The sequence below is a fragment of the Apium graveolens genome, chromosome 9 (genome assembly GCF_009905375.1).
Source record: "Apium graveolens cultivar Ventura chromosome 9, ASM990537v1, whole genome shotgun sequence".
In the NCBI taxonomy this organism is placed as follows: Eukaryota; Viridiplantae; Streptophyta; class Magnoliopsida; order Apiales; family Apiaceae; genus Apium; species Apium graveolens.
The window spans coordinates 286,157,533-286,171,602 of NC_133655.1; positions in this window are offsets into that span (position 1 = coordinate 286,157,533).

Genomic DNA, 14,070 nt, shown 5'->3' on the forward strand with positions numbered 1-14,070 from the left:
CACTACCAGGCATAACAAACCCTTCCGGTTGTTTCATATAAATATCCTCATCTAATTCACCATTCAAGAATGTAGTTTTTACATCCATCTGATGAATTACAAGGTTGTGTATAGATGAAAGTGCTATCAACAACCTGATAGTAGAAATCCTAGCAACAGGAGCATAAGTATCAAAGTAATCAATCCCTTCTTTTTGTCTAAAGCCTTGTATAACCAATCTGGCTTTAAATTTGTCTATGGTACCGTCCACTTTCATTTTTCTTTTGAAGATCCATCTGTTTCCTAATGCTTTACATCCAGGAGGTAGATCACTCAATTCTCATTTGTTATTATTCATGATAGAATCCATCTCATCCTGAATAGCTTCTTTCCAGAATGTAACATCCCTTGATGTCATTGCTTCATTAAATATTTTTGGATCCTCCGCAATAATAAAACAATATTGGTACTCAAACTCAATCTCAACCTCATCTCTTGAACCTTCAACCAAATAAAGTTGAAAATCAGGTCCAAATGATTTGCTTTTTTCTAGCTCTAAAAATTCTCCTTGGTTCAGAAGGTCCATGAACATCTTCAGTTTGAACCGGGTTCCTACTGAAAGAATTCTGAATCACGTCTCTTTGTCTAGGTATAGATGTAAATCTATTTTCATCAAAGTCAGCATCTTGACTCGATAATCGTATTCACAGATACATAATCATTAGATTCTAATACATAGAACCTATATGCAATGGAATGTTCAGCATACCCCACAAAAATACAATCTAAACCTCTTTCACCCAAGTTTCTCCTTTTGGATTTAGTGAGCCTAACAACTGCTCTACATCCCCAAACTCTCAGAAAACTCAATTTTGGTGGCTCTTTATACCAAAGTTCATAAGGGGTAAATTTATTCCTCTTAGTAGGAATCATATTTAACAAATAACAGGCTGTTAACATAGCCTCACCCCAAAAACCTTCATTCAAACCCGAATAGGATAACATGGAATTAACCATCTCTTTCAAAGTCCTATTCTTCCTTTCTGCCATACCATTTTATTGTGGTGTATAAGGAGCAGTGGTTTGATGTATTATACCAGTAGATTGAAAGTATACTGGATCATAATACTCACCTCCTCTATCAGTACACATATTTTTAATCATAGTACTTTATGTAGCTCTACTTCTTCTTTATAGATTTTAACTTTATCAAGAGCTTCATCCTTAGTATTCAACAAATAAACATAGCAATATCTAGATGCATCGTCAATAAATGTAATGACATATTTTTTATTTCCCAACGAAGGTGTAGCATGAAAATCACATAAATCGCTATGTATCAGTTCCAACACTTCAGATATTAGTTAACATACATGTTTTACATTTCTCATTGTTTATATCAATAGCAGGTATGAGACTCATTTTAGACATATCCTTTAATCTTTTATAATGTACATGTCCCAGTCTAGCATGCCACAATTCAAATTTATTTGAATTATTGCTAGCACTATTAGAAGCCATACAAGCAGATTCATCATCAAATGAGACATTAACATTCAACATAAACATGCCATTACATAAATAACCAAAGTCAACAAAAGTACCATGCTTTGACAAGATATACTTGTCACTTTCATACACTTTTTTGTAACCACAATTATTCAATACAACACCAGACAAGAGATTCTTTCGAATTCCAGGAACATACAACACATTATTTAATAATACATATTTTCCAGAAGTAAAAACAAGCTTTACATTTCCTAGTCTTTTGATTGGTTCAGTTGCAACATTTCCCATCTTTAATATAGATCCATCTTCGATTGGTTGAAAATCTTCAAACCAACGAAGATCTTTACACACATGACTTGTTGCTCCAAAATCAATCCACCATACAACATTATCATCCTGCACATAAAATGCCTCAGAGATTAGTGACACATAATTCTGCCCAGAATTATAATTTTGTACTAAAATCTGACCTTGTTGCTTTTCTGGATCCTTAGGTCCATTTAGACCAGCGTTATGCTTGCCTTTACCAACCCGACAATCCTTCTTGAAATGACCAGGTTTGCCACACTTCCAACATGCCAATTTTGGTTTCTTGTTGGAAGAGGTATTGTTATTTCCTTTAAACTTCCTCTTCTTACCATTGTCTTTGTTAGAATTCTTAGAAGATCCACCATCTTCAACGATATTTACAGAAGAGTTACCGACTTGATTCTTTCCCTTAGGATTATTCTCAATTTCTTGAGCCCTTAAAGCCTCTTCAATTCTGAAGTGACTTCCAAGTTCAACCAAAGTCATCTCTTCCTTATTATGTTTCAGGGTGTGTTTGAAATCTTTCCACGAGGGTGAGAGTTTGTCAATAACACTAGAAACCAAAATGGATTCATCCATTTTCATGTCGTGTTGAACAAACTGTCCTAAAATCCTTAACAGTTCATTATACTGTTCCATGAACGGTCTAGTATTAACCATTTTATAGTTAATAAAATTACTAACCAGAAACTTTTTGCTAGAAGCATCTTCAACCATGTACTTGGATTCAAGGGAATCCCACAATTCTTTTACAGACTCAACATTTTTGTATATATCAAAAAGAGAATCAGACATACCGTTCAAGATGTGACCCCGACAGATGTAATCATCATTCTCCCATTTGCAGCGTCTTCTAGTCTGTTCTACAGTTTCCTCCTCAACCATTTCTGGCATTGGAGTACTCAAAACGTACACAACTTTTAATGTGATTAACAAGAAATGCATCTTCTTTTGCCATCTTCTAAAGTCATGTCCCTCAAACTTGTCTAGTTTTGCGAACTTGCTAGTCATATCTTTTACAGATTCGTTGTTCGCCATCTTCAGAAAACAAATTTGTTTCAATCTTTGTTGTAAAAAGTTGAGGATAACTTGGATTATTCTGAAGTCTTGACAAACAATTTCAGATTGAAATAATTTGGTGGTTATCCAAACTTTTCAACCGGATAAAATCAGAATATAAGAACAAAGAATGATGTATTTTGTGTGAATTCAACAACCAACCTTTTGTTTTTTTTTTCTATATAAATGACCAAATCTGTTGCAAGTATTATATATGTGTCCAAAAGACATGTCCTAAGACACGTCCATACATGTCCAAAAGACATGTCCTAAGACATATCCATACATGTCCAAAAGACATGTCCTAAGACACATCCTTTGAGGTATGCGGTTGTGTCTAAAAGACATGTCTTTTCACAATAACACCAACCCCCGCCAATACCGAAAATCATAATAAACTCAAACAAGCATACACTCCACACTCTCCTGACTTGTTTGATGAAATATTACAATCACATTGGTCAACTAGTTAATCCAATTTCACTAAAATATCTGACATAAGTTTCCTTTCTGAATTGTTTTTCCTGGAAAAAAGTGTCATTCTTTGCAAAGTATGAAATAGATTTTACTCAGCAATTGAATTTCTGTTATTTTATTTATTTCGTCATCAATCATTTAATTGGCTTATGTAAAACTTTGTCAGGATGATTCACAAGGTCCACTGGGATTCCTTAGAGTAGCAGTGAAGGAAGGTACTTCTGTTCAAGCCAAAAGAATTATTGTAATTTTTTAAATTTTTTAAACTATCAAGTATGAACTTGATAGTGTCCATCTTATGGTTCTGCTAGAGTTAACAAATTTCGAGCAAATTAAAAATGTTAAGGCAACAGAGCGCGATGAGATAGTTCAAGTAGTTAAGGGTTTATATCTTGTCATTCCAGAATGGTTCGATTCTCGTACATATACTCAATTAATAAGGCATGCAAGCCTAATTAGTCAAAAAAAATGTCAAGGCAGCGAACTAAACATGTTCATTTATTTGAAAAAGCAGTAGAAAAATGTTATTCAGAGAATTAAAATATTGTTCTCTGACCTCATATGGAACCAGCTACTTAGAGTATAACTAATTTCCTTGCGTGAGTAAAATGGTGTTGCGTGCTGAATAAATGTAGCAAGTGCGAGTCTATTTAGATATTGCTCAAGGATCTCTGGTTCTTATGTTGCGCCTTCTAACCTCCTTTCAAGTTTACATGATGGTTCTTAAAATTTCAAAGCAATATTCCGTGGTCCGTGAACAGGAACAAAAAAGGTAATTTTTACGGACTGCGACCACGAATTGTCGCGGTCCATATAAATATTTTTTTAATCACAGCCGTTAGATGGTTGATCTAACGGCTGAAAAACTAACCATCTAACGGCTGAAAAACTATTTGTTGTATAATGGCTCCCTGGCGAACCGTTGCCGCGGAGTAGGGGGAGCGCGGGTCGAATCGGATATTTGCAGTTCGGATTTTAATGGTTTTTAGCGGTTTCGGTTTCAGATTTTTTCGGTTTTCTGCTCAGCCCTACCATGGACCATCTCCCTTCTCTTGATACAAGAATATTAAAGTCATCTGCTTCTTATCAATGCAGGATGCCTTCCTGGTTTTTCTGACGAGGCAAGTTCAATATCATTATTTACCTGAACGATGATGTTCTAATGCTGCTGTTATGTTGTGATCAGACGAGGGAGAAATTATTGAGAGCTCGTATGGCGAGGTATGCAAGCGTATCCTGTTGCTTAAATACGAACCACATGCTTAGTAACATATACTATGACATGTACTGAGACGAAAAACCTGGTTGGAAACCTTTTCCACCCCGAACTCCAGAAGATGATCATCCACCATGGCAAAACTGACACCTGCATTATTTTTTATCACTTACGCCGTTAATTACTACATATCGTTATAATTTTAAATGTGATAGTATGAGGCCTTCTTTTAACACGGCTTTAGAAAAACCAATTACTCAACCTTGAGATTTTTTTGACAAATATAGCTTATAGCCTTACAAATAAGTATTTGTTCTTATAAATTCTCGGGTGGGTCAAGATCGAACCCAGGATGACATAAACTCTTAACCATTTGAGCTACCGTCTGACTCCAAGATTGAAAACTTTCAACTTCAATCTCCGGCTTCACTAAATCAATTACAATCATCGCCGTACCTTCAATCATTCATCAATTAACTGCAGAAACAGAATATGCACATTCACTACTATCCATTTGACACCTTTAAATCTTTTAATTTTATAAGGGCAGTTTCATATTATTAAAAAAAATAATGGTGAAAAAAAGTAAAATTTGATTTTATGGAGTACAAGTGCCCCGCTGCCCCTTACTAGATCCCCCGATTAGTCCTATTTTATTTTTCGCAAAAGGGTCGTGTTGTTTCTTTGCACTCATTTGCTTGCATTTCCGAGGGCCGTTAGCTGTTTGACAAATTCCTCACTATTAAGTTTTATGTATTATCCACATGCATGAACAGTACGCAGGCAATTAGAACCATCTGTTAACACGCTGATGAGAAGATTTGGGATCAAAATGGTTTTTTATGATAGCGTACGCAGGCAGTTAGAACAATCTGTTGATGAGGAAAGTGGACTAGCATATGATGGAAGCTTAAGCTAGGCGTTCTCCCAACAAGTCTTTTCTGCAGTGGGCACACTTACTTGGTTCAGGTAACTTCTGCACGAAAATGTTTTAGTAAAGTCTTTACTGCTAATAATGCTAACTGATAGTGCAATCAAGTATACAGGTTGTATGGGGCACTCATAACTGTTAACACAAAGCAACCCTCAAAACACAGACCATGATAATATGCTGTACATGCTACATTTCATGTTCAGGAACAGAAGGAAAACATCACTGAATGCGTGAAATAATGGCTTTCTATGATCCACCTGAGTACTATAACCCCCCTGGTAGATTATCCTTGAATCTTGATAATACAAAATACAAATGTAATTCTATCACATTTGAATTCCAAAATTGAGTCGCAGAATCTTAGTACTAACTAGGCAGTGGCAATGATACTTTATACTGAAGTTTTCTAACATTTTAGTTATCAATACAAAAGAGTTTATTACGGGACAGAGAGCATAATATCGAGTCACACTTTTCCCTTGTAAATTATGAAATACCACTTTACTTTCCTCATCTTATTGTAATACTTCCATGTTTCTTTCATCTGTCATTTTTAATTTTTAAATCTAATTTTATAGCAATAAAATGTAACACAGAACACATCCATGAATCTTATCAGATTAAACAGAGAAGGACCGTCTCTTGCTGGTTGCTTTGTTGTATCCTTTAGTGATTTTAGAAGTTAGCATGTGTTAGAATATAGATCCGGTTGTGCTTTTTCTAACACCTTCAGATTTTAAATCGACTCGAGCCCTGCCACCCCCAATATTTCTCACAATTTAGCGTGACACGAAAGGCAAATTAATGCCCCAAAGATGGGCTCCCGTGATCCACTCTTTGACCCAAAAATGAGCTCTCGAGTGAGGAGAGTGTTAAAATATAGATCCGGTTGGGCATTCTCTAACACCTTGAAGTTTTAGTGCGATTGGTTCCTTAAACCACATGATACTTAACATTCTAAATATAGTGTTAACATAGTTTAGAGGTAAAAAGTAACTTCTCCCTGAGGTAAAGGATGTAGAAGACTTCATTTATAGGCAACTACTTTTTTTAGGCAAATAAGGCCTAAATAGCGTGTACTAATTGGTTTTCATCACCTGCAATATTATCACTTTACTCTTCTTTTTAACTCTTATGCATATTCTTTACTTGTCTCAAAATTATTCGAATGCAGAAAATTTTCAATCTGTCAGCAATGTATGAAATTTAAAAATAGGGTTAACATCTTTCTGGGTGCAGTTGTAAAATCTTGCATAAACATTTCTCCCGCCCCCTCTCCCTCTGCATCCCTCTCTCCCTCTCCTTCCCTCTCTCTCTCTCTCTCTCTCTCTCGCTCCCTAAAGCAGATAGCGGAGAGTCCAATTTGATGCACTTCCCAGCGCATGATGAAACCTCGCTACATAAAATGATTCAGCAGTGTATCATGACCAAGGCAACAAATGCTCTCCTGCATAATTCTGTCACTACTGCAGAACCTTCACCTTATATCTGTTAGGAGTTGTCCCACATCGTTTGTGGGAGGGGCAGTTTGCTAGAATATAAGCAGCCAGATAACTCCAATCAGTATGAGGCCTTTTGGGAGGTGCGCAAAACCAAAACCGTGAGGGCTCGGCCCAAAGCGGACAATATCATACTAATGTGGAGTTAGGCCTGCTCAGCAAGCCCAACAATTGGTATCAAGAGCCTGGTAATGGGTTCTACGTTTTATGATATAATGTCCATGTCGTAATTATATGTGCGTGTATATAGTGTTTTGCTTGTATTGTTTTTGATGCAGGTTGTTAATCCACTATTATGGCCATGTATATTTTAATTATGTGTTTGGATCCCACGTGGTTTAATCGTGGTTAATTTTTGTTTTGGTTTCCACGTGGTTTAATCGTGGTTGTAATTTACACGAGGGTTGATCGTGTTAGAATAGATTTTACAAAATTAGTTTTGTATTAGATCTATTTTTTTTGTAATTGTTCCGGGTATTTTGTAATAGTTATGTGTGATCGGAAATCAATTCCGGTAGTTTTTTGTTCCGCTGTGCGATTACAAGGGGCTGCTGGGGCCGCTGCGGCAGCTGGGGCTGCTGAGGCCGCTGCGGCAGCTGGGGCTGCCGGGGCTGCTGGGACCGCTGCGGCAGCTGGGGCTGCTGAGGCCGCTGCGGCAGCTGGGGCTGCTGGGGCTGTTGCGACTGCTGGGGCTGCTGGGGCTGCTGGGGGCGTCGGGGCGCGTTTGGGGCAGATGTTTTTTGAGAGCTGGATTTTTTTTTCAAGGGCCATAATAGTGGAAAATTTATTTTAATTTTTTCCATTAAATTTTAATTATTGCTTTAATTTATTGATTATGTGTGTCGTTAATTATGTGTGTAATTCTTTTAAAATTGCATGTTTAACTTAATTAGGACGACATGGACATAAATTTTATTTATTGCTTTAATTAAATGTTATATGTTGCTAAAATTATGTGTGTATTTTGAATGCATGATTAGACATAATTATAACAATATAGGGCCCCATTTAATTTTAAAATTCCTCAATTTTAATAAAAAAAATCTAAGTGGGAGAGGGAATTAATATGAAATTAAATCCCATGGTCTCCATTATTGGTTGTAGGTAATTTAACATAAAGACGAATATAAATTATATATACGTCACCCATCGTGGCATGTAATTTATGGTGTCTAGAATGTTATAGAAATTACTAGAACAAACTTCTTAAATTTATAAATTTTGAAAGGAATAAATACGGATTTTCTTTATTTCTGATTTGGGGCGATTTTGTCAAAAACAGGTTCATCGAACTTGTAAGGCTGTGGGTTTTAAGCGAGACCGATGTGACTCCTCCACTACCTGGAAATCAAACCATTGATGAATATTGAATTGAAGTATTCTATTCAAGGCAAAATTACGAATATTGGAAGGTATACACGCCACCCATCGTGGCGTACAAAGTTCCATAGATTTCGAATAATTTAAGATTTGATGATGGTATACACTTAGCTATGAAAAATAATATAGTCCACCCCAACATGGCATATTGTTTAGTAATAAGACCGAAGTAATATTTAAACAAAATTAGGTGGTATACATGTCACACATCGTGGCGTACCAGAAACTTATGGTGTTTAGATGTTAGTGCATTAAATTTTAATAATTTAGATCTTAATAATTAATGCACCCTTATTTATGTGATGTTTTTATGCATGATTCTCAGGATAAAATGGGCTTTAATCCACTATTCACCATACTTAAGGATAACAAACTTACCGGACCTAACTATATTGAATGGAAATGAAATTTAGACATTGTGTTGACTGCCGAGGAGTACAAGTTTTGCACTTATGAACCCAAGCCTGAACAGCCTGCTGCTGATGCTCCTGAAGATGAGAAAGAGTATTATAAATGGTGGATTAAGGCTGATGAGATGTCGCGATGTTACATTCTGGCAGCAATGTCGGGTGTTTTGCAGCATCAACATCAGTCTATGGCCACTGCTTCAGATATGCTCTTTAATCTCAAGGAACTTTTTGGAGATCAGAATAGGGCTGCTAGGCAAGTAGCCATGAAGGCTTTAATGAACACTCAGATGACTGAAGGCACACCTGTAAGGGATCATGTTCTCAAGATGATGTCGCATCTGAATGAGATAGAGATCCTTGGTGCTGAACTTGACGGGGAAACCCAGATTGACATTATCCTTATGAGCTTGTCCAAGAGTTTTGAGCAGTTCCGCTTGAATTACAACATGAACAAGAGGCAGTATAGTCTCGCGGATCTGCTGACAGAACTTCAGGCAGCTGAAGGATTATTTCGGCAGAGTGTTCAAGTGAATGTGGCTGAGAAAGGTTCTTCCTCTAAGCCAAAAGGTATTAAGAAGAAGAAAAAGGCTCAGACAAAGAAAGCTATGAAGGCAGTGGGAGTTCAGGGTGGTGTGAAAAAGCCTAAGGGAAAGTGCTTCAGATGCAAACAGTCAGGTCACTGGAAACAAGATTGTCCTCTTCCTAAGAAGACAAACAATACTGGTATATCTCTTTCTCTAGTTACAGAAACATTTATAGTGGCTATATCTACGAGCACTTGGTGTGTAGATACAGGAGCCACTGATCATGTTTGTAATTCTATGCAGCTATCCAGAATGCTTAGAGATGGTGAGATATACGTGTTCATGGGAGATGCTACGAAAGTAGCAGTAGTTGCAGTAGGAGTTATTCATTTATCTTTTGGTTCTGATAGGATTTTGGTTTTGAACAATTGTCTTTATGTACCTTCTATTAGAAGGAATTTAATTTCGGTTTCTAAACTTGCTTTGGATGGTTATAATGTTTGTTTGGATCGTAATGTTTCTATTATGATGAATAAACGAATTATATGTTCTGGTACATTGCAAGACAATTTGTATATAATTAATCCTAGTCAACCTGCACTGCAACTGCAATTTAGGGAATTGAACAACACATCTTCTAACTCTACTAAAAGAAAGGAACCTTCTAGTTTGAACCAAACATATCTTTGGCACTTGAGATTAGGTCATATTAACTTGAGGAGGATTCAAAGACTGGTAGTAGACGGGCCTTTAAGCTCATTGGCAGTGGAGCCATTTCCAGTTTGTGAATCCTGCTTGGAAGGTAAAATGACTAATAGGCCTTTCAAGGCAAAAAGGAATAGAGCCAAACAACTGTTAGAATTGGTTCACTCTGATTTATGTGCACCCATGAATATCCAAGCAAGAGGTGGTTATGAATATTTTGTCACTTTCATTGATGATTATTCTAGATATGGGTACGTTTATTTGTTGCACCGTAAGTCTGAGTGCTTTGATAAGTTCAAAGAGTACAAAGCTAAAACAGAGAAGCGACTTAATAAAAGTATCAAGTCACTACTATCAGATCGTGGTGGCGAATACTTGCTTGGAGAATTTAGGGAATATTTATCAGAAAATGGGATAGAATCCCAGTTAACTGCACCAGGCACACCCTAGCAGAACGGTGTAGCAGAGAGAAGGAACCGGACTCTTTTAGAGAGTGTTAGATCGATGATGAGTTATTCGGATTTACCCAAGTCGTTTTGGGGACATGCCTCGAGACATCAGCTTATCTTCTGAACTTAGTACCTTCTAAGTCGGTTCCTAAAACCCCCTTAGAATTGTGGACCGGGGATAAACCGAGTCTAACACATATTCGAATATGGGGTTGTCCAGCACATGTGCTGAACAAGAACGCGACTAAGTTAGAATCTCGTACAGAAGTAAGGTTGTTTGTAGGCTACCCCATGGGAATGAAAGGATATTTATTTTATAGTCCGAAGAATCGGGATGTCATTGTTAGCACCAATGTAAGATTCTTAGAGGAGGAATATATAATGAATCACAAACCCATGAGTAGTGTCGTTTTAGAGGAACTAGTGGGAGGGACAAATAATACCCATGAAGCTGTTGTACAAGTAGAACAACCACAACATAATGTACAACCTGTCACTAATACCGCACCAATGCCTCGTCGTAGTGGGAGGGTTGTTCAACAGCCTGATAGATTCATGTTTTTGGGAGAGTCTTCAGACTTGGTCTCTGGTGAACATGATGATAATCTCCGTACATACGAAGAGGCAGTACAAGACAAAGATGCAGATCTTTGGCAAAAGGCGATGGAATCTGAGATAGAATCAATATATTCTAATCAGGTCTGGGAGCTCGTGGAACCACCCAAAGGTATAAAACCTATTGGATGTAAGTGGATCTACAAGAAAAAGAGGGGATTAAATAAAAAGGTGAAAGCCTGGAAAGCAAGACTTGTTGCGAAAGGATATACTCAGAAAGAAGGTATCGATTATGAGGAAACCTTTTCACCGGTAGTCATGCTTAAGTCAATCCGTATTCTTTTATCTATAGCAGCTCATCTCGATTATGAGATTTGGCAAATGGATGTCAAGACAGCTTTTCTTAATGGAAGTCTTGAAGAAACCATCTATATGCAGCAACCAAAAGGATTCATTAAGGAAGGCCAAGAGCATCTGGTATGTAAGCTTAAGAGGTCTATTTATGGACTTAAACAAGCTTCTAGAGACTGGAATATTCATTTTGATCAGGCAGTCCAGTCATATGGATTTGATCAAAGTCCAAGCGAATCGTGCGTGTATAAGAGAAGTGAAGGTAATGCAGTGGTTTTTCTAGTACTATATGTAGATGACATTTTACTTATTGGAAACAATGTTGAGATGTTGTCATCAGTAAAGGCATGGTTGTTCAAACAATTTGACATGAAGGACTTAGGTGAAGCGGCATACATCCTTGGGATCAAAGTTATAAGGGATCGCAAGAAAATGATGTTGGCTTTATCTCAAGAGCCCTACATTGATGAAGTATTAGCTCGTTTTAACATGCAGAACTCCAAGAAAGGTTTTCTACCTTTTAAGCATGGAGTTGCTCTATCTAAGAAGCAGTGTCCTTCGACACCTAAGGATATAGAGAGCATGAAAGCAGTTCATTATGCTTCAGCATGTGGAAGCTTAATGTATGATATGTTATGTACGAGGCCTGACATCTGCTTTGCTATAGGCATGGTTAGTAGATATCAGTCGAACCCAGGTCAGGAACATTGGAGTGCAGTAAAAATTATATTCAAGTACCTGAGAAGGACTAAGCAGTATATGTTAATTTACAAGGCCTCAGATCTATTTCCTTTGGGATATACTGATTCAGATTTCCAATCAGATAGGGATAAGAGGAAATCAACCTCGGGATATGTTTTTACTTTGGGAGGTGGAGCCGTTATATGGAGGAGTGTAAAGCAGAAATGCATTGCAGACTCCACCATGGAGGCCGAGTACGTGGCGGCCTCTGAGGCTGCCAAGGAGGCTGTATGGTTCAGGAACTTCCTTTTGGACTTAGATGTGGTACCTAATTTGCCTAGGAGCTTGACAGTGTATTGTGATAACACTGATGCTATGGAAAATTTAAAGGAACCGCGAGACCACAAAGCAGCTAAACATATTGAACGTAAGTATCATCTCATACGAGGAATCGTAAAGCGAGGGGATATAGTTTTGGCTCACATATCATCAGAAGACAACCGGGCAGATCCTTTCACAAAGAGCTTGCCAGCCAAGATTTTTGACAAGCATGTGGAAGCGATATGAGTCAGATGGATGGACACATAGATTTTTATGTAATAGTGGATTAAATAAACACTGATATACACATAGAATATTTTGAGTATAAGTGGGAGATTGCTGAAAATATTTATTTGAAGTATATATATTTATTTCTGGCCAGTTTAATTGAGAATCATTTGAATGTTTACATGTTGTCTAATATTATATATTGTGAACAATCTAGTATCAAATGGGATACAGAATATTAGATTGTTAAATACGGTTATATAATATAATAAGGTTCACAGCACATGTGGTGTTGGACAATCCACTGGTATGGCTGTAGTATTATTTAGATTAGTTTATATTGACTAATAAATAATGCTAGTATACTCTGTGTATATTGAACAGGATCAAATTTAGAATTGTTCCCTTAATACTGATTAAGAAGGAGAACTAAGATTCTATGTTATTATTAATGCGTAGGTTCTTAATCCGGAAATAGTAATTGACACGTGTATATTATTTACATGCTTTGATTTATATATGAAATAATTCTTTTGAATTATATCATTATATTTTGGGTGATGGAATTATATACATGGTGGATATTATTTATTGAAGGAATCCATGTCTTGATAATATTCGGGTTAATGATGTCCCCTTGAAAGCTCAAAAAGATTTAATTATGTGAAACCCTGCAGGTGGAATTTATTCTGGCATAATTAAATAAAGGTTGAGTGGATGATCAAGGATAAAAGATATTAATTAAATAGATTATCAGTAATTTATTTAATTAATGGACATATGATATTTTAAACATGGGGAATTTAATAAGCAAATAATATTGGAACCGAATTAATTAAATTACGGTATTAGGAAAGGTAGTGCAAATATTAATTCTTTAGTGGATTGAATTAATATTTAATTACATTGGGCTAGGCTCAAGATGTAATTAGAAGGTCCAACCTAATTATCCATGGTCCCTATTGTAGCCTATATATATTCTTATTCTCTTCTTGCTTGGCAATTTTGTGAAAACAAATTGTAGCCACCAAGGAGCAAGAAGAGAGGGTAACTTGAGAAGACGGAGGCCACACTTCGCTCAAGGGAATTTGGGAATACAATAGAAGAGCGTGGAATCAACCATTAACAAGGTAATCTTCTTTTCGTAATCTTTATCGTAAAACGTAGTAACACCCCAAGTCCGTGGTTCCCAACAAGTGGTATCAGAGTCATGGTTGAAACGGTCCATAACAATCTCAGATGGGCTCCAGAAGTGACCTAGGAAGAGGCAGATGGGCTTGCCCCAGAATGGGCTCAAGGAAAAGGCAGGCAGGCCTTCCAGTATGGGCCTAGGGCGAGCAGATAGCCAGATGGACTTTCAGTATGGGTCGAGGGGGAGCCTGGTCACACTGAAGGAGGCAGAATCGACAGGTGTCGGGCCCGATGTGTGAAGGGGGAGATTGTTAGGAGTTGTCCCACATCGTTTGTGGGAGGGGCAGTTT